We start from the raw sequence: 18,955 nt of genomic DNA, 5'->3' as shown, positions 1-18,955 counted from the left end.
GCATAAAAGTGCTTCAGGGAACGAACGTGACTAACTTATGAGAAGTCTAAGTCAGCTGAAGGTTCACAGGAGAGTTGATGGCATGCACTGGACTGTGGACTCGGGGAGGTGGTACCTGAGGTTTGGCTCTGACGCCCAGCTCTCCTTTTTTTCCCCCCAATTTAATTAATGTATAGTGCATTACTGGTTTCAGAGGTAGAATTCAGTGATTCATCAATTGCATATTACACCCACACCCAGTGCTCATCACATCACGTGCCCTCCTTAATGCACATCACCCAGTTACCATACCCCTCTCCAGCAACCCTCAGTGCTTCCTAGAGTTAAGAGTCTCCCTCTCTGTTTTCATCTTGTCCTTCCCTTCCCCTATGTTCATCTGTTTTGTTTCTTTAATTCCCCATATGAGTGAATCATATGGTAACTGTCTTTCTCTGACTGATTTATTTCATTTAGCATAATGCCCTCTAGTTCCATCCATGTTGTTGCAAATGGCAAGATGTCATTCTTTTTGGTGGCCAGATAATTTCCATTGTGTGTGTGTGTGTGTGTGTGTGTGTGTGTGTGTGTGTATCACATCTTCCTTATCCATTCATCTGTTGATGAACATCTGGGCTCTTTCCATATGTTGGCTATTGTGGACATTGCTGCTATAAACATTGGGATGCATGTGCCCCTTCAAAACACTATGTTTGTATCCTTTGGATAAATAACTAATAGCCAGCTCTCCTGTCCATCCCCTTCTATGCCCACCCTTACCCTAGCCTCCATCCACCCATTCTCCAGACTCCCAGGACACTTTCCCTATTCAGAGTACAACTAAAAGCCTTCCCATAATGGTATCTTTACCTGATATGAGCTCTGGTAAATAACTTGCCCCTGGACTTCAGACTTCAGTGCTTGGATATATAAGATGCTGCTCAGACTAGGTGTTCTCAGAGATCCCTTCCACCTGGTCACTGAGGTATTAGAAGCCGAGAACAGTCCCATGATATTCCTTCTCAAGGCATTTTCACCTCAACCTAAAAGAACAACTCTCCATCATGGGAAATTCCATATTCTTGGAGATGTGGGTTCATGAAGGTTCTTAGGCAAAGGGGCCATTGTCCTCTCAACTCATAAGCCAGCTAATGGTAAGGTTAGAGAACAAGGCAAGAGCACCACAATGCATATTCATCTCTACCTATTTGTCACACTGTCTATTCATGATCCACAGCAGAGACAGATGGCATCCCCTTTGGCAGTCTGGAAAAACACACACAATAAAAAATGGGATTGCCAAGGAAGCCAATTTTACTGAAATACAGTTATCAAATTATTAAAAATTTAAATCTATGATATAATAGATGTACTTCTTTACTATACTAAATTACAAGAGCTCAGAGTGGGAATAATAATTACCATAATTCCCAAGTAATGCTGCACATAAATGATATGTTGAGGCATCTGTAACCTGTGAACATCTGTGATTCCTAGTGATGACACAGTCATGGGTACTAATCCCACGGTGGTTTGTTGCCTATGAAAGAAATGCTGCATTTTAGTTTGAGGTTAGTGAAGATAGAAATCTCCCCGTCCAGGTTCTCAGGTCTCCTGATTTCCATCCTCAGTTCCCTTTGGATTGGTGGAACTTCCAATCTATAGTAATACAGGCTTTCATAAATTGTACACAGGTGGAATTGGAGAAGAGGAGAGCATGGTTGAGAGCCTGACTGATGGACAGACTGGTCGTTCAGGCAGGACCTCATAAGATGTTTACCCCTCAGTGAGTGCTCTGTGGATCCTGAGCCTAATCCTTGTTTTCCAACAATGTTCCAAAACTCAGTCTGTAGCAGCTCTTCCAGGAACACCCTGGCTTTGGGAGATTAATTCATAAAAAGCAAAGTCATGGGTGTTGGGTGGCTCAGCTGGTTAAGTGTCTGCCTTTGGCTCCGGTCATGATCCCAAGGTCCTGGGATCGAGCTTCCCCCCACACTCCCTAAGGAGGGCTCCCTGCTCAGCTGGGAGTCTGCTTCTTCCTCTGACCCTCCCCTGCTTGTGCTCTCTCTTAAATAAATAAATGAAATCTTAAAAATGACAACAACAAAAACAAATTGAAGTCAGAGGGGACTTACTGATTTTGAAGCAAACAAAAAAAGTCTGCTTTAATTCCGTGATCCTTCTCTTCTTCCAGATGCTACAGAGCTACTTACTATTTAGGCCTCTGCTCATCAGTAAAAGAAATTTTGAAGAAACATCTAAATCAGACACCTGCTATGCTAATATGCTGTGGATATTTCAAATACAAACATATACATCAAAATAAAATACATAATGCAAGACTTTATTTTTTTAAAGATTTTATTTATTTATTCATGACAGACACAGAGAGAGAGGCAGAGACACAGGCAGAAGGAGAAGCAGGCTCCATGCAGGGAGCCCGATATGGGACCCGATCCTGGGTCTCCAGGATCACACCTGGCCGAAGGCAGTGCTAAACTGCTGAGCCACCAGGGCTGCCCTACATAATGCAAGGCTTTAAAAGGAGAACATGAATATAAAAGGTTGAACCAGATTTCCTACATTTAGTTAAAAATGACATATTTCTTTCTGTCCCATGGTTCAGTAGACTTTTTATTCTGTCTTCTTTCCCAAAAATACTTTTCTGAACTGCTTGCAGCCTTTAGGACATCCTTCTATGAGCTTGGAGTGTCTTCAAAAAATCCATGAACTGGGATCCCTGGGTGGCGCAGCAGTTTGGCGCCTGCCTTTGGCCCAGGGCGCGATCCTGGAGACCCGGGATCGAATCCCATATCAGGCTCCCGGTGCATGGAGCCTGCTTCTCCCTCCGCCTGTGTCTCTGCCTCTCTCTCTCTCTGTGACTATCATAAAAAAAAAAAAAAAAAAAAAAAAAAAATCCATGAATTAAGGAAGAACCGGACCTCCCAAAGCTTTCACTGGAAGGATTACAAATAAATTCACCATCCACAGCAAGGGTCTACACCCACCCATCCTATCTGTAAGGACTCTACCTTTGACAGATGTCAATAAATCTACACTACCTCCTTACTGAGATCTCAACTCCAGCCTGACAGTAATAAAACTTAAGACTGGGAGGGAGAAAGGGCAACTCGGCCAGGGTGTAGGCCCTGGGCACTCATCACAACTGGAAGTGGGTTTTTTTTTAAGGATTTTATTTATTTATTCATGAGAAACACAAAGAGAGAGAGAGAGGCAGAGACATAAGCAGACTTCCTGCAGGGAAGGGAGGCTGGATCCCAGGACCCCGGATCAGGACCTGAGCAGAAAGCAGGCGCTCAACCACTGAGCCACGCAGGCGCCCCTGGAAGTTGGTTTTTAAAAACCCTCTTATCAGAGTGCAATCATCTATGTCTGTCTTCCTCGGTGCCCAGATGTGACTCTCAAGGAACTTGGCGTTTTGGGGAAAGAGGCTTAGGTCAGTGTATTCCATTCCCACCTGGAGGGGAGGATGGAGAGAGGGAGGACGGTGGGAGGATGGAGGCCCTGGCCTGGCACGCGAGGGGCCCAGACCTTGACCCTGCTCCACCGCTTCCCAGCGCACACCTTACTCCGGGCCACCTGCCCTCTCCGCCAGGCGGCTGCAGGACAGCACCAAAGTCCACCCCACAACTCCTGCCAACGCCACCGCCCCTAACCTCGAGTCCTCCTCGTTCTTGCCGCAGTTCACCCCCGGGCCAACCTCTGGGCGTCCCGGCGCGGCTCCGGCTCCAGTGGGAGGTCCCCGGGTCCCAGCTGGAGACTCACTTTCGGGGGTGGCCCCAGTCGGTTCTCCGCCGGGGGCGGGGGGTTCCCATGGGCTGCGCGCCCTCACCTGCTCGCGACCTCCTGGACAGACCCCTCGCGGCCGGTGGATGCCGCGGATGCCGCGCAGGCGACTGGCTCGCCCTCGCCTCGGCCTGGGCTGCGGGCTTTGACCGAGCCCCCGCCTGCCTCTAGGAGGTTCCAGTCGGCGGGGAGGGCGGAGCCACCTGTGCCCGCGCACGCTCATTGGCTGAACCAGCCTGACACTCAGCCGGGCGCCGGCGTCCCATTGGCCTCCAGAGCGCGCTCTGAATCCGTGGGAATGTGCGGTTTCCCAAGGCGGGGAGCCTGGGTGCGGACGAGTTCCCAGGGGCCCACCCGGAGCCCTGTCTGTCGGTCCCAGCCTGCACCCCCGGCCGCTGCAGCCTCAGCCTCTCGCCCGCTCTGGGCTCCACCGAGGTGACAACAGCCAAGAGTAAGACAAAACCAGTTCAAATCCCTAAAGCAACAGAGCTGCCAGCCAATTCAAGGAATGAGAAAGGTATAATTTTTAAAAAAGATTTTATTTATTCGTGAGAGACACACAGAGAGAGGCAGAGGGAGAAGCAGGCTCTCTACCGGGAGCCCTATGCAGGACTGGATCCTAGGACCCCGGGATCACCACCCGAGTGGAAGCAGAGGCTCAAACTGAGCCACCCAGGTGCCTAGAGAAAGGTATAAATAAGCAAAAATCGGTTTTTGCAAAGGCAAAGCCAAAAGCTGGAATTCAAGAGTGGGAATTCAAGAAAAGATAAAAAGATGAGTCTAATTTCAAACTTGGGATATTTGTACGGATTTCTGTTTAGATCTCGATAAGCAAAATTCAGGGTCAGTGAATCGAGCTTTTCTTATTTAAATTGCCTTTCCTATGAGTGGCAGCAGGGGGCACTAGATGCCCTAGTTTCATTCGGCCAGGCTTGTCCGTTATTCCCAAACATCCTGTAGCTTGCTCTTAGGAAACAGGGATGGTTATAAAACGGAAGGGTGAATGGGAAAAACAGAGCAATGGGCTACGGGGAAAAACGTAAGAAAAAGGCACATGGTTTCTGTGTTACAGCCTACTGGCTAAGGAGTAGTTTCCTTAATGTCACTGGCGTGTGGGGAGGAGAGGTCATAGGACCTAGGGAGAGTTTTGAGGTGGGCTCTGAAAGACAGGGCAGCAGAGAGTGACCGCAGAGCCTGGGCCAACTTCCTGTCCTAAGCCGGCCTTTTGGACCCATTTTGAACCCTTGCTAAGGACTGGGGACTTCCCGTGCAAAAAAAAAAGGGGGGGGGGCTGAGGGCTTTCCCAGGATTAGGGACTTTCCTAAAACAATAACAACTAACATTTAATGAGTACCTGCTGTGTGCCAGCCACCTTCCAAGCACTTTACAGGTATCAACTTGCTTTAATCTTCACAGGGACCCTCCAAGGTAATACTATGTCATTGTCATCCCCATTTTACAGAGGAAGAAACTGAGGCAACTTGCCAAAGGTCATGTAAACAGCTGAGCATGTCAAATCCAGGGTTCAGGAAAGAAGGTGCATGCAGGCTCTGCAGTCTTTCTGCCTGGATATCCATCACAACTCCCATTGTGAATATTATTAATACAGGAAAGCACATAGGAAATATTCAAGTGTTTGCTATTATTATTTAAAAAGTGGTCCTTGGTTTCCAGGAGCTTAAAATATACTTTTAGAGGTTGGTAAGATTCATAAGGCAGAAGCACCTATTACATGGATGAATGGGACAGATACAAGATGCATGTTAAGTGTTCAGAGGCGGGAACAGTTGTGCAATACTAGTCAGGTCTGGGTCAAAGGTTGCTGGGTATGGTACTAGGTGCTTCAAGTTCTACCCAAGCAATGGGCCTTAGCCTCTGAAACTCAATCACTTGAGCTAATCATTATGTTCTTTGTATTTGATTAGTGTGTGTGTGTGTGTGTGTGTGTGTATGTGTGTGTGTGTTTAACTAAAAATACAATCAATTTTTACTCGTCACTAGAATTCACTTAAGGAATGCTGTGATACCTACTTTTTCAGCTGGAGGAAGCTTTTGTTGATTATCAGTGTTTTTTAAGAGAAGCGTTTTATTAATTTTACAAATGGTTATCTGTTAGATGACAAGCCCTGGAATAGGACTTAGAAATAAACAGAGTGCAGAGTCAGAGGCTGACTCTGGAGCGAGGGGGATGGGAAGGGATATTATTTTAATTGAAACATGAAGTCTGAGAGGGAGCCAGCAGGCAAGGAATCAGGAGAACCACATGGGGGGCAGCAGGAATGGTCTGAGCAAAGACTCTTATGGGGGAAAGGGCTCTGTGCTTTGTGAAAACAAGGAAGGGTACTTGGTTGAGGGTGGAGAATTGTAAATTAGAAGAGTGAATTGGTTCAGCGACAAGTTCTGTTCACAAAGAGCCAGGGCTGCGTATGGTTTCCTGCCTCTGAATCTTCTGTTTAAGTCATCCGGACTGTGCAGCCTGCAGATGTTGTTGTGTGCAAAACTTCACCGTGTGAGAGGCAATCTTTGCGCGCAGCTTGTTTTTCATTGGCTGCCCTCAACTGAGTTTAATGCTGTGTGTCTGTGTACGCTTAAATCCAGAAGAGCCTCTGTCCCGAATGAAATGACTCCTCAACTCTTGTGTTTTGCTTAACTGTAAAAGAACTACGTTTGTTTCTATGGTAAAATGGATTTACATACATTCATTAGCATACATGCCTAACTTGCTCTTCTCCAAAAGAGATTTCTTGGAAATAAAACAAGACAAAAATTAAAGAGAGCTCAATTTTTCCTATTCTGTGAGTCCCCGTGGAGCTACTACTGTATTTGTGATACTTGGAGTGGAAAAATCAAACAGAAAATTGGGTTCTTGAGAAAGAGGACGTGATGTACAGGGTTAATCCATTTGACTTCTTCAGATCTTATGGAGCAAACAGCACTTAATGCAATAAAAATGGCATCTTTGAGGAAAAGCAGGTTATCTTGTCTGATAAGGCTTTTTCTCATTACATTAATGTTGCTTCAATAACACATTTTAAACAGTGTTTTTAATTAAAAAAAAAAAGTCCCAAGAGAAGGTGTAGGCTGAAATATAGGGCATAATACTTGAAAGCATACAATTGAAGAACATTCTGAGGTCCTCTCAGCAGGGCAGTGGGGCTGACTGTAGAGGTGAAATTGGGTCCAAATATTTTTTTAAATATCTTATTTATTCATGAGAGACAGAGGAAGAGGCAGAGGGAGAAGCAGGCTCCTTGTGGGGAGCCCAATGCAGAACTCGATCCCAGGACTCTGGGATCATGATCTGAGCCAAAGGTAGATGCTCAACCACTGAGCCACTCAGGCATAAATTGGGTCCAAATTTAATAGAGGAAAGATACAGTCCCTTTTTCTCTCCTTACAGTTTGGTCTAAGAGGCTAATTGCTTAGCAAGTAGAGGTAGTACCTCTAACAGATTTCTTGGGAAGAAGGGCAACAGCTATTTAAAAAGCTGAAATTCAAATCAGATGTGGATAGAGTGTTAATTTTAAAACAACAATACACGTGTAAAACCTTGAGCAGGCTCTAGATCACTTAGTAGCATTTGTATCTCACCTCCCCTGGTGAGATTTAATGAATGTTGGGGTGAAGGTGGAGAGGAAGATATTGCTTTGTTTATGAAATGACTTTTAAAACATTTTGGTAAGTTATTCCAATTAACAAAGTGGTTAATAACATTGGCTTTTAGGCTTAAGTTCAGTTAGTGAACTTTCAAGGCCAGCAGCCTGCCAGATGAATAAGAAAGGGCCAAAGCATCTCCCACACATAGACTGGGCCTGTGGCCAAAATGTTATAGGATGCTTCTGTGTCATTCCCTTTTGCAAAGATATATCTATAGACAGAGCTTTAAGAACCCTCCCCCCTTCTTTTAAATATCTCCTTGGAGGCTTCTGAGATGTTTAATAAGTGGTTCCCAAACCTGCTCCCCACTGGAATCAGCTGGGCATCTTTAAAAACTACCGATGCCTGGCCCTTACATCCAGCTATTATAATTTACCTGGTATGAGCTGCAACCCAGAAATGAGGAATGTTTTTGAAAATCTTTTTAAAATCTAATCTTTTTATAACTGTAGATAATTGTAGATTTATATGCATTTGTAAGAAATAATAGAGATTCCTTGTATTCTTTATCCAGTTTCCCCTTATGGTACCATCTCCAGAGCTGTAATAGAATATCACAACCAGGTATGGACATTGATGTGGTCAAGATACAGAACATGTTCATCAGCACAAGGATCCCTCCCTTACGTTGGCCTTTTGTAATCACATCCACTTCCCATTCCAACCCCTTGTAACTTCTGGCAACCACTAATCTATATTCCACTTCTATAATTTTGTCATTTCAAGAATGTTATATAAATAACATTCATTCTATCTATAACCCTTAGGGATTAGTTTTTTTCACTCAGTGTAATTATCTGGACATTGATCCTGGTTGTTGCCTGGATCAATAATTAGTTCCTTTTTACTCCTGAGTAATAGTACATGGTATGCATGTACCAGACTTTGTTTAACCATCTGGATGGCTCTCAGGTTTTGGTTATTAGGAATAAGCTGATATAGGAATTCATGTACATATTATTGTATGAACATACATTGTCATTGTTCTGGGATAAACATTCAGGAATAGAATTATTGGGTTGTCTGGTAGGTGTATGTTTAACTTTTATTTTTTTATTTTATTTTTTAAATTATTTATTTATTCATGACAGACAGAAAGAGAGAGAGGCAGAGACACAGGCAGAGGGAGAAGCAGGCTCCACGCAGGGAGCCCGATGTGGGACTCGATCCCGGGACTCCAGGATCACACCCCAGGCCGAAGACGTTGCTAAACCGCTGGGCCACTGGGGCTGCTCTTTTTTTTTTTTTAATGTTTAACTTCTAAAAAAATGCTAAACTATTTTTTGGAGTGGCTATACCATTTTACATTCTTACCATCAGTGTATGAGAGATCCAGTTTCTCTGCACCCTTGTTAGCATTTGGCAGTCTCTCTTTTATATTTTAGCCTTTCTGATAGATGTGCAGTGATATCACATTGTGATTTTAATTTGCATTTCCCTAAGGTGAATGATGTTAAACATCTTTTCATGTGCTTATTTGCCACCATTTGGCAAAATGTCTTTTACCCATTTTCTACTTGGATTATTATTATTTTTTTTTTTACTGTTGCACTTTGAGATTCCTTATAAATTCTAGATACTAGTTCTTTGTCACATATGTGGTTTGCAAATGCTTTCCCCCACTCTGTAAAGAACTTGTCTTTTCATGCCTTCAGTAGAGTCACAGAGCAAAAGTTTTTTTTTTTTTTAAAGATTTTATTTATTTATTCTTGAGAGACAGAGTGAGAGAGAGAGGGAGAGACACAGGCAGAGGGAGAAGCAGGCTCCATGCAGGGAGCCTGACATGGGACTTGATCCCGGATCTCCAGGATCCCACCTCAGGCTGAAGGCAGTGCCAAACCGCTGAGCCACTGGGGCTGCCCAGAGCAAAAGTTTTAAATTTTGATGCAGTCCAATTGATCATTTTTTCCTTTTATGGATTGTGCTTTGCATTAATCAAGAACTATCTAGTGTTATGAACCAAGCAGACATTGCATCCAAGAAAACAGAGTGCCTCACTACAAAAACCTTTCATTTTAAAAAGTTTCCAGCCAGATGAGGGTGTTCATTTCTATTTTCTTGTTTAGTTGTGTTGACTTTTTTATAGATCTTCATGGTTTCAGAGATACCACATGGACATATAGGTAGACTTAATGCTTCCAAAGATTTGAACTGCAAAACTGCTACTGCTTATCAGATCTTGTCTGTAAAATTGTAGTGTTATAGACAATATCCTCTCAAAGAAAGAGCTCTCTACTCATCGGCACATGGAATTGATGAATATAAGGATAATTTCTGGACTGTCACTCACAGGCCATACATTTTCACCAAATAAATAGTTCATTGTGTAGGGGAAAAAAAGAATTTATTGCTATGATGGGAAGAGGTCAGGAAAAAGCTCACATGTACCAAATGGAATCACAACTCATTCATTTGAATAGAGTTACTACTCATTGTTTTGAAAAAATAAAGTGAGGAGATTAAGCATGGTCCATAGGGATTATCAATTAAGGACAGTGTATTTCTTTTTCAGAATGTTGGGAGAGGAAGAATTTTTGTAGTCAGGGCAGTAAATTTAGAGTTACTGGAAGTTTTCAACCAGATCCTGGACCACTACGTAGCAGGACTGTTGGAAAGGTGAGTCAGGTACTAGGAAAGTAAGGTGCACTAGGTGAGCTATAAAGCTCACCTGTTCTATCCTCAGTGTCTCTGGCATCATGACTCTTCTCCAAGGGAGGATACAGAAGTGTCCTCAAGATGAAGAACACAGGCAGAACTGACCCCAAGAAATTGGACAAAGATGTTTGGAGGAGGGACTTCTCTAGATAGTTAGATTTATGGATCTGGGAAGACTTTGGAGGGAGGTTTATCATGTTCTTGATAAAGAGATGGAGAAATTCTATTAGACTAGACCATGAAATCTCAGTGGCTTCACACAAGAAAAGCTTATTGTTCCCTAGTGCAAACTCCTTTGTTAATGTTCCTGAAGTGACTCACCTCCAAGTGTTGACCCAGAAACCCAATTGCTTGCATCTTGTTGCATGGCCTTTGAGCACATGCCTCTAAGGTCTATGCGAAAGGGGAAGAGAGTTCAGGAAAGGCACCCTGGGTTCTTGAGACAGCTGAGCCCTGAGTGTTTCATGCATCACTTTCACTCACATCCAATAGGCACAAGCAGTCACACAGCGAATCTAATTTCAAGAGAGGCCGGACCAGACAGGTCATCAGTGCACACCAGTAGGACAGTGCATACCAATAGTTTAGGCCACAAGAAGCCAAGACCCAGAGGGGTGCCATGATTTCTATGATTTTGTTATGACCACTGTGTTATGTTGTATTAATGTATCAGTGTGGCCAAAACTGAGATCAGATAGGATGACCGATAAGGTCCAATGTGATATATGATGGTATTTGAAGCCTTCTGTGGCCTGCTCCTGGGCATTCCACCATCCTTTTCTGCTACTCCCTGCCTAGTAGCTAGTGCCCCATCAAAACAGGGTAGTTTACAGTCCCCCATTCACGCCTGACCTGCTTTCTTTTCTCTTGCTGCCCCTTGCATAGATGTGAATACTTCCTTCCTTCCTTCCTTTTTTTTTTTTTCTGGGAGGGGGCAGGGCAGAGGGAGAGGGAGGATCCCAAGCCCACTCCAAGAGAGCTAGGAGCCTGACAGCCCTGAGATCATGACCTGAGCCAAAATCAAGAGTCTAACCGACTAAGCCACCCAGGTACCCTATAAATACTTTCTACTTTCTACTTCCTCACCTAACTCCTCCTTGTCTATTTATTCTTTCAGACTTAACTCCAACATCTGTTCTTCTAGGAAGCCAGTCCCAATTTCCTGACTCCACCTCCCCAGACTGGGTTAGGTCTACTACGTCTGTGCTCCTGCATTGTCCTATCTGCATCTCTCACAGCATAGGTACCAAAGATACCAAAGGTTATGCCACTATCCATTCACGATTCTGTCTTCCACACTCGGTTGTGTACTTCTCGCAAGCAAGTCTATTTATTAGAGTTGAGGTTTTCCTAGTTCTTGGCATGCTGAATAATTTTGGATTGTGTCTTGGATATTTTGAAGATTCTGTTACGAGACTCTGGGTCTTGCTTAAATTCGATAGATTGTTGACATTTTTTGTTTTAGCAGGCAATCAACCTAGTTGGTTTTAGGCTGCAAGTTCTGACCAGCCTTGTGTGGGTTGTGGTTTCAGTCAGTTGTTTTCCAAGCCTTTGCTCCGCTGCTGGGATCAACCTAAAGTGTACGCCACCTAGTGGCCAGTCTGACACTTGGGCAGTGACATCTCCCATGATTAATTTTTCTTCCTGGGATACACTCTTACTGTCATATTCAGGCAGGCACAGCCTGGGAATAAGCCCTAGCTCTTAAACAATTTGACCAGTGCCCTCAGCTTCCTCCTCTCTGAGATTTCCCTAGTGCTTTCTTGTTCCCCAAAGAGTCCCTTGTTGGTCTTCATCTGCTGTGCATTTCCTATTAGCAGTGCCCATATCTGGGGATGTTGTTTTCATTCAGCAAAAATGGGATGGACCTCCCCCACTGTAACTGTGCCAAATTTTTTTTTATTTGGATATTAAGATCAATGAGCCATACATCAACAAGGAAGTATGGAAAAGTTTATTACTTATGTCATGGAACTTTCCGGAGAGAGCAAAGATGCCTCCCAAGCTGATTTGAAAATGGCTTGAAAGAGCCAGAAATGGAGACTAGCTTGGTGTTTCTGCGAGCCAGGGAGTGCAGCTGGGACAAAAGTCCCTGCATGAAGGCTGGAGCACCAGGGTTTGTACTTCTCATTGGTGACAAAGGAGCAACTGAGCCTTCTTACCAGCTTTGTCCAGATGTGGGACAAAGGGAATGGGGAGTGGTGAAGCTCAAAAGCTGTCAGCAATCAAACATCAAAAATAGAGTCAGATTCTTCATTACAGTGGCCAAGAGGCAGGAAGATGGAGAAGGGGGAAAAAAAAGTAGCAGGCATTAGTGCCACTCTCGGGCCACAGTTCTTAGAATCAGAGAGGAAGTTTCCTTCCTGTCCCTTGGAGTTTTAGGGACCTGCGGGCCATCACAGATTGGGTAATTTGAGAGATTCAGGAAAAGAAAAAGAAAGAAAAAGGAATATGGGAAATTTCTTCCATTTTCTCTGAATGTTGGGAGATCCTTCTATCACTCATGTCAAAACAAAAGGGCCTTTGCTGGAGCTCTCTCTATTCTTGCCAACACTCACTTCCAGGTTTTAGGCTGCCTTGAATCCAGGGCAGGGGACACCAGGAGGAGAAAAGTGAGAAGCCCACCACCAGTTTTAGCAGTACTTCAAATTTCGATCTTTTCCCCAAGCCACCTGCTACTATTTACTTTTCAAAGTAAATACCTGCTCCTTGCGTTCTGTCCAGGTTTTATAGCTGCATTCAGTGGGAGGAGCAAGGTTGGTTAGTCCAGCTTAGTCCATTTTACATGGAACCCTGGAATCTATCTCATGTCATTTTGTTCACCCTGTGCCTAGCATAGTGCCTTGTACATGGGAGAGACTAACAGATGTTCACTACATAAACAAAGTGAATAGCTGAATGAAAGAGTGAACAAATCAAAGTCCTATGATTTACTTACAAATAACAGAAATTCTCACATTTCCAAAGGCAAATTTCTGATATCCATGCCATGGTCAGTCTTCCTCTATTCTCTTGCTGGAAGAGTGTGGGATCCTGTACAGAGAGGATCCAGCCTTTGTTAAAACAACAACAACAACAACAACAACAACAACAGCTTATTCTTGTTGAATCTTTAAAGCAGTGAAGTATTTAAAAAACCCAAAGTTGTTATGTCTCTGGAAAGGTGTTTGATTGTCCAGGCTTGAGGATGTCCTTTCTTAAACTCTGTTCTTCCTTTGCCTGTTCCAGGATTAAAATAAAACGCAGCAAACCTGGTAAAGCACTTCCTTCAGTGGCACGTGTTTACAGTCCAGTTACCACGCAAACAGGCTGCACTGTATGCCTAAAAAGAACACTGTGGAGCTCTGTTGTTCATTCATCTCCTTCTAAATAGTCCGCATGTAAATTATGGGATCCATTTACGCTCAGAATGCTAGAAGCCCCCAAGTATTTGAATGGCAGGCTCTTTAATCTTAAGCTGCTGTGACCCTTGCCTGTGACAAGACTCAGCCGATGAGCCCAACATGAAATCAACTCCAGCTCATCTTTTCCATTCTTGAATTCGCCTTTGACAGGGACCCCAGGAGTCAATGGGACCTCTGTGTGTGGATGGGATTCCCAGGAGAGTCAGGAAGGGCCTGGTGATTCATGATATAAAACAGCCCAGAGGGGCCTCTGCTTCCCTTTTAATTTTGTGTCAGTGTGAGGAATTTTGGAAACTGATGCTGATGAGGACAGAATTCTCATCGTGAGCTAAACAGGATCCCTAAGAGAGAAGAAACACAAGCTTCTGAGAACCGGGATCCAGTTTTCTTGACACGGAGGCCACATCAGGGAAGGGCAGCCTGCCAAGTAGGGTGCACACTCTTTTAAATGGGTCAGGGACTTGACCCCCTTCTGCAGAACCTTTTTTCACCGATTCCATAAGAACAAATCCATTATCTGTTCTGAGTTATTGAATGCCATTTCTCTCTGCATCTACTTTTCTCTGTTCCCCTTTTATTGTCTCTGGGCGCGCTTTGGCATTTGAATGTCTTTTTCTATCCTGGTTTTTTCACAGGTATGAATTGTATCCATATCGAGAGTTCCCTCTTATGGCAGATTTGGCACCAGATGGACAAGTTAAAACCTTCCAAATCTTGAAAAATAAATAAATAAAGGGGGTGCCTGGCGGGCTCAGTCAGTGGAGTGTGTGACTCTTGATCCTGACATTGTGAGTTCAAGCCCCACCTTGGGTGTAAAGATTACTTAAAAATAGAATCTTTTAAACTCCTCTCCCCCTAAACCTTCTATAAGTCAAATCCAGTTCCAAGGAACTCCAGGGAACTATTCATGGATTTTTGACACAATGGTTTTGGTTTTATCTGGGCTTTGTATTTATTTATTACAACCTGGAACATCTTTGGTTATATAAGAATTTTTGTTGACATGGGCCTGACTAGTTTGTTCACAGAATCCATTCCCTGCCCCCCCACCAGCACAATCCCAGAGGCCCAGTAACCTGCTGTGGTACATCCTCCAGGTCAGCTATGATTTGGTCTGAGATATCTCCTTGAGGAGGACTCGTGTGGGTGCACTTTGGTCCTCTAAAGACCTGGCCACCTGTGGGTCCCCCTGCCTCACCTCCTTTCTGGTTTTTCCCTGGGAATGTTTGTTCTTTCATTTATGTCTGGATTCAGCTAATAGGAAAGAGAATGAAACTAACTACTTGGGCTTTCTTTTTCATTTTCTTCTTTTATTGCTCCTTTCTTCACAAGAGAAAGGCAGATTAGAATCATAAATGGATCTTCACTACAAGTATTGTGAATGCCCACATTTTGCTTCATTTTAGAGGATTACCCCCTTGTAAAAATGGCATAAGTAAAAGCTATGCATTGTAGAAAAACTAGAAGAGAGAGAAATTTAAAAAAAGAGAAAAGAAATCTCCAAAAATACCTTCCCGCTTAAAAAATCAGGTTTCTCAATGACTTTGCTCTTTCCAGTGTTTCTGAGACTCAGTTCCTGCTAATTTTTGTCGAGTATTGCTCTTCCCCTGGACCTGGATGGAGCCCCTGGCAACCAGTATTTCCCAACCCCCTACGCCCACCCTCCCCGCCACCGCCTTAGCTAAATTGCTTTGAAGAAAATGTTCTCCCAAATAAAGTACACAAGGAATTTGTATTCATAAAAGAACAAAATATTTTCATGGACAATTTAAACAACTCTCTTAGAAGGAAGCTATGCTGTGATACTGCTTCTTAGGTCGGCTTCCCCTGACCAGGCTCAGTCCTTATGCTTCTTGACCCTGGGCAATTTGGCTTTTGTAAGTGGACTTTGAGAGTTCCCTTCCTAGATCCTCTGAACAGTGGTTCCTTGCCAGGCCTGACGAGTCTCTCCCAGCTCTCAGCCTTGTAAGTGGTTTCTTTCCCTGCATGTTCTTAACTCTGCCTCTACAAACTCCTTTTCTCATTTTTGGGGACAATATAGCATATATACACATCGATCTGCAAATTCAGGAATGTAAGAGATTTAATTTTTTTTTTCTGTAAGCCATTTATTTTCTACTTCAAACCTCCACTTCATCTGATGGCAGGAGTTTAATCTGACAATGTGGGATTTACACACATACATGCGCACACACGTCCCTAGTCTAGGTCACTATCCTTGCTGGCACAGTCTGAACTTTACCTGTTCCTGTTTGGCCTTTGGACTGTGTGGGTCACCGCTAAGTCATCCTTGGCCCAAGGCCCCTCCAGCTCCAGCTTGCTCTCAGCTCAATTCTTCATTACTTTCAAGTGCAAAGGATAGGTCTCCTCTTCCCACAATAATGCTGGGAAAAGTAAGAACGTCCGTGGGACTGTCAGTGGCCTTCATCACATCTCAGGTATTCTGGGGTACAAAGGTGTCTGTTTCAAAGCCTATGTATTGGCCAGCTACATCATTTGCTGGATTCAATGCAATATGAAAACATAAAGGTAGGGATGGGGTGGGAAAAGTCAACACACCACCAAACACACATGGTGGGTTGATTCCAAGGGGATTGTCATACATGCGTGCCATACACATGTACACACATATGCCCCCATGTCTGGATTGGGGGTGAACCAGAGACCTCACTGATTTGCCCACCTGATGGCTGTGGCACCCCACCACCTGAGGTCCAAAGGCATCCTCTTTGATTCTCATCACCAGATGCCTTGAGGCATATGCACCCCCAGGGCCTATCACCCTCTTCTCTCTGCACCTATGCCCAGGCTTATGCCAGGTATGGAAGAAAGCCAAGTAGGGCCATGGCACTAGGGCACCAGGGGATATTTGAGTGGTGGGTAACTTGCCCCAGGAGACAGCTGGAGGCAGGATTACATGTGAGTCAAGGCCTCAAGCCCCAAGTGCATGCTCCATTGTCCTGTTGCACTCTACTTTACAAATCAAACATTCCAAGTTAAAACTGTCAAAAATTTCAAGACAGCCACTGCAGAGCATTAAACCCATGTGCCAGGCCCTTCTGAGCACTTTGTCCTGTGCACTCACACTGGCCACATTAACCTGGCTTGCTTATGTATCTAGATACACAAAAGCCAGGATATAGGCTTCTTTCCTGTGTGACATCATCCCTTGGGGCAATGAGAGAATAAAACAGCTCTAGTTAATGCCTGGAGTAACAGGCATTATCAGAAAGGGAAAAAGGACACTTGAATTTGTATTTCAAAACTGTTTTCCTACCACATAGCATCTGCCAATCCTAGCACTCAACAACTTCTGGCTGTAGTCCTTCATCTGATTCACCAGTGGACTCACCTGCAGGGCACCAGGGGCCCCTCCCACAATTGTGCAGGTTGCACCTCAAACTGTAGCCTATACCTCTGCTGGGGCTGGAGAGGGGCTTAATTTCTAAGACTAGGGCAGGGCACTGCTGAGGTTTTATGCTACCTGGCCAAACTCTCTCGAAGCTGTATTTTATTTTAAAATCTGAACATGTTCTTCAAAGTATGGTGCCCTCCAGACCTGTAGCATCAGCATCACTTGGGAACTTGTCAGAAATGCAAATCATCAGACCCACCCCCACCCCCTCTAAAGCCAAACATCTGGGGTGGGGCTTGAAGAGGGTTTAACAAATCTCCAGTGATTTAATGCACAGTGAAGCTTGAGAACCACTGCTCTAAACATATGTTACATGGGAGATGTGTTTCAGAGTTCTTCAGTAAGTTTTCATCTAGAATCTTATAAAAAAGAATACTGGACCTAATGCTCAGAGCTGACATTTCAGAAAATTGTAAGAAGGTTCAGCAACTCCACAGTATGTCTTCTAACCACATGCTATGATGTTTGGAATTCCTGCATTAGATGTGTATTCCTTCAGGTTCATTTCACTATTCTCTTTTAAAAGATATAGGTTCTGTTTGGTAAGTTCACATAAAAGTGTCAGTGACATATGCTGTATTCTGCTTAACCATGACTAGGAAGGAAGAAAAACATTGTAGGAAGGGGAGTTAGCCGAACAAAGAGAAGCATTGCTTAGAGGGGGCATATTGCTTAGGGCTGGTGTTTCTAGAGCTTATGAAATCACACGAGTAAAGATGTTTTTTGGAAATGGTCCCTATTGCTTAATTTTGAAATAAAATAAAGGGGAGAGAATGAAAGAGTGAGTTCATTGGGGTACGTGGTGGATGAAACCTTTCTTCATATGCTGCCACTAATGAGCTAAAATCATAGATAAGTTCAACTCAGTTTTTGTAGAAAGTAGTGATATATGATCTCTAAGACATTATATCGTTAGGATGTAGTTGCAAATGAAAGAATACCTAATTCAAACTGTTCTAAAAAAATTTTTTTAAAGGTAATCTATTAGCTTTTGTAAAAAAAAAAAAAAAGGCCTAGAGATGGTTCTGACCTCAGAACAGTTTGATCAGTGTTCCAAAGAGGCCACAAGAACCCAGTTGTTCTTCATTTTACTCTCTGCTGCTGTGTATGTTGGCTTCATTTTCAGACTATATAACTTGGCAATATGGCAGCCCCAGCTCCAGCCAACATGGCTCCATGGTTCAAGTCTGGATCTGAGGGCAAACCCAGGAGCCCAGAAAGAAAACCCAAGTGAGACTGATTGGCTCTGATTTGCCTCCCTTGAGTTATGCGCCTGTCCTTGAACCAATCACTGAAACCACAGGAGAAACTGATGCTCTGGATCATATGCCAAGCCTGGGTTATACACTATCCATGGAATAGGGCATGGTGGGGAGGCACGGTCAATGCCACAAAAACCACAAGGACTGAAGGTGGGAAAGGGTGGTTCCCCCACAAATATTGGAGGCTTTTACTGGAAACTGGCTTTTACTGGGGTAAATGGATACGGGCTGGCCAGGAAACCACACATGTCCACCACAAGGATCTTGGTTCCAACATTCTGTAATTCTGTGAGGTCCTCCCATGGCCCAGAGTGCTGGCATAGAAACCACAGTCACCACATTGCCCTCCAGATGGAACAGAATTAGGCTCAGGAGGAAGGAATCCTGTTTCTATTTAGCATGACTAAACTCATACGCTCCAACAGCCCTGACTGGGAAGGCTGTCCCTCCTGGCAAACCAGTTGGCTTCTCATCTCTCCACAAGAATGCATGCAAAACTGTCCACACTCTTGCCTGGCTCTGCCTCTCTGCTCACCTCCATCTTCCTGTTCACCTCCATCCGTCTTCTCTGTTCCTCTCGGCATGTCTGTTTCTTTCTTCCTTTCTCTCTTCATCTCTGTCTCCTGTCTGGTTTTCTCTGTTGCCTCTGTTTGTCTCTCTTCCCATTACTGACTGACCATCTCTCTCTCTGCCTAGCTCTCCCTGAGTTTCCATTTTGGCTTCTCTCCATTCTCTCATTCTGGGGTTTCCCTGTCTCTGTCTCCTTCATTCTCTGTCCT

The sequence above is a fragment of the Vulpes vulpes genome, chromosome 1 (genome assembly GCF_048418805.1).
Source record: "Vulpes vulpes isolate BD-2025 chromosome 1, VulVul3, whole genome shotgun sequence".
NCBI classification, from domain to species: domain Eukaryota; kingdom Metazoa; phylum Chordata; class Mammalia; order Carnivora; family Canidae; genus Vulpes; species Vulpes vulpes.
This window is presented reverse-complemented; position numbering follows the sequence as displayed.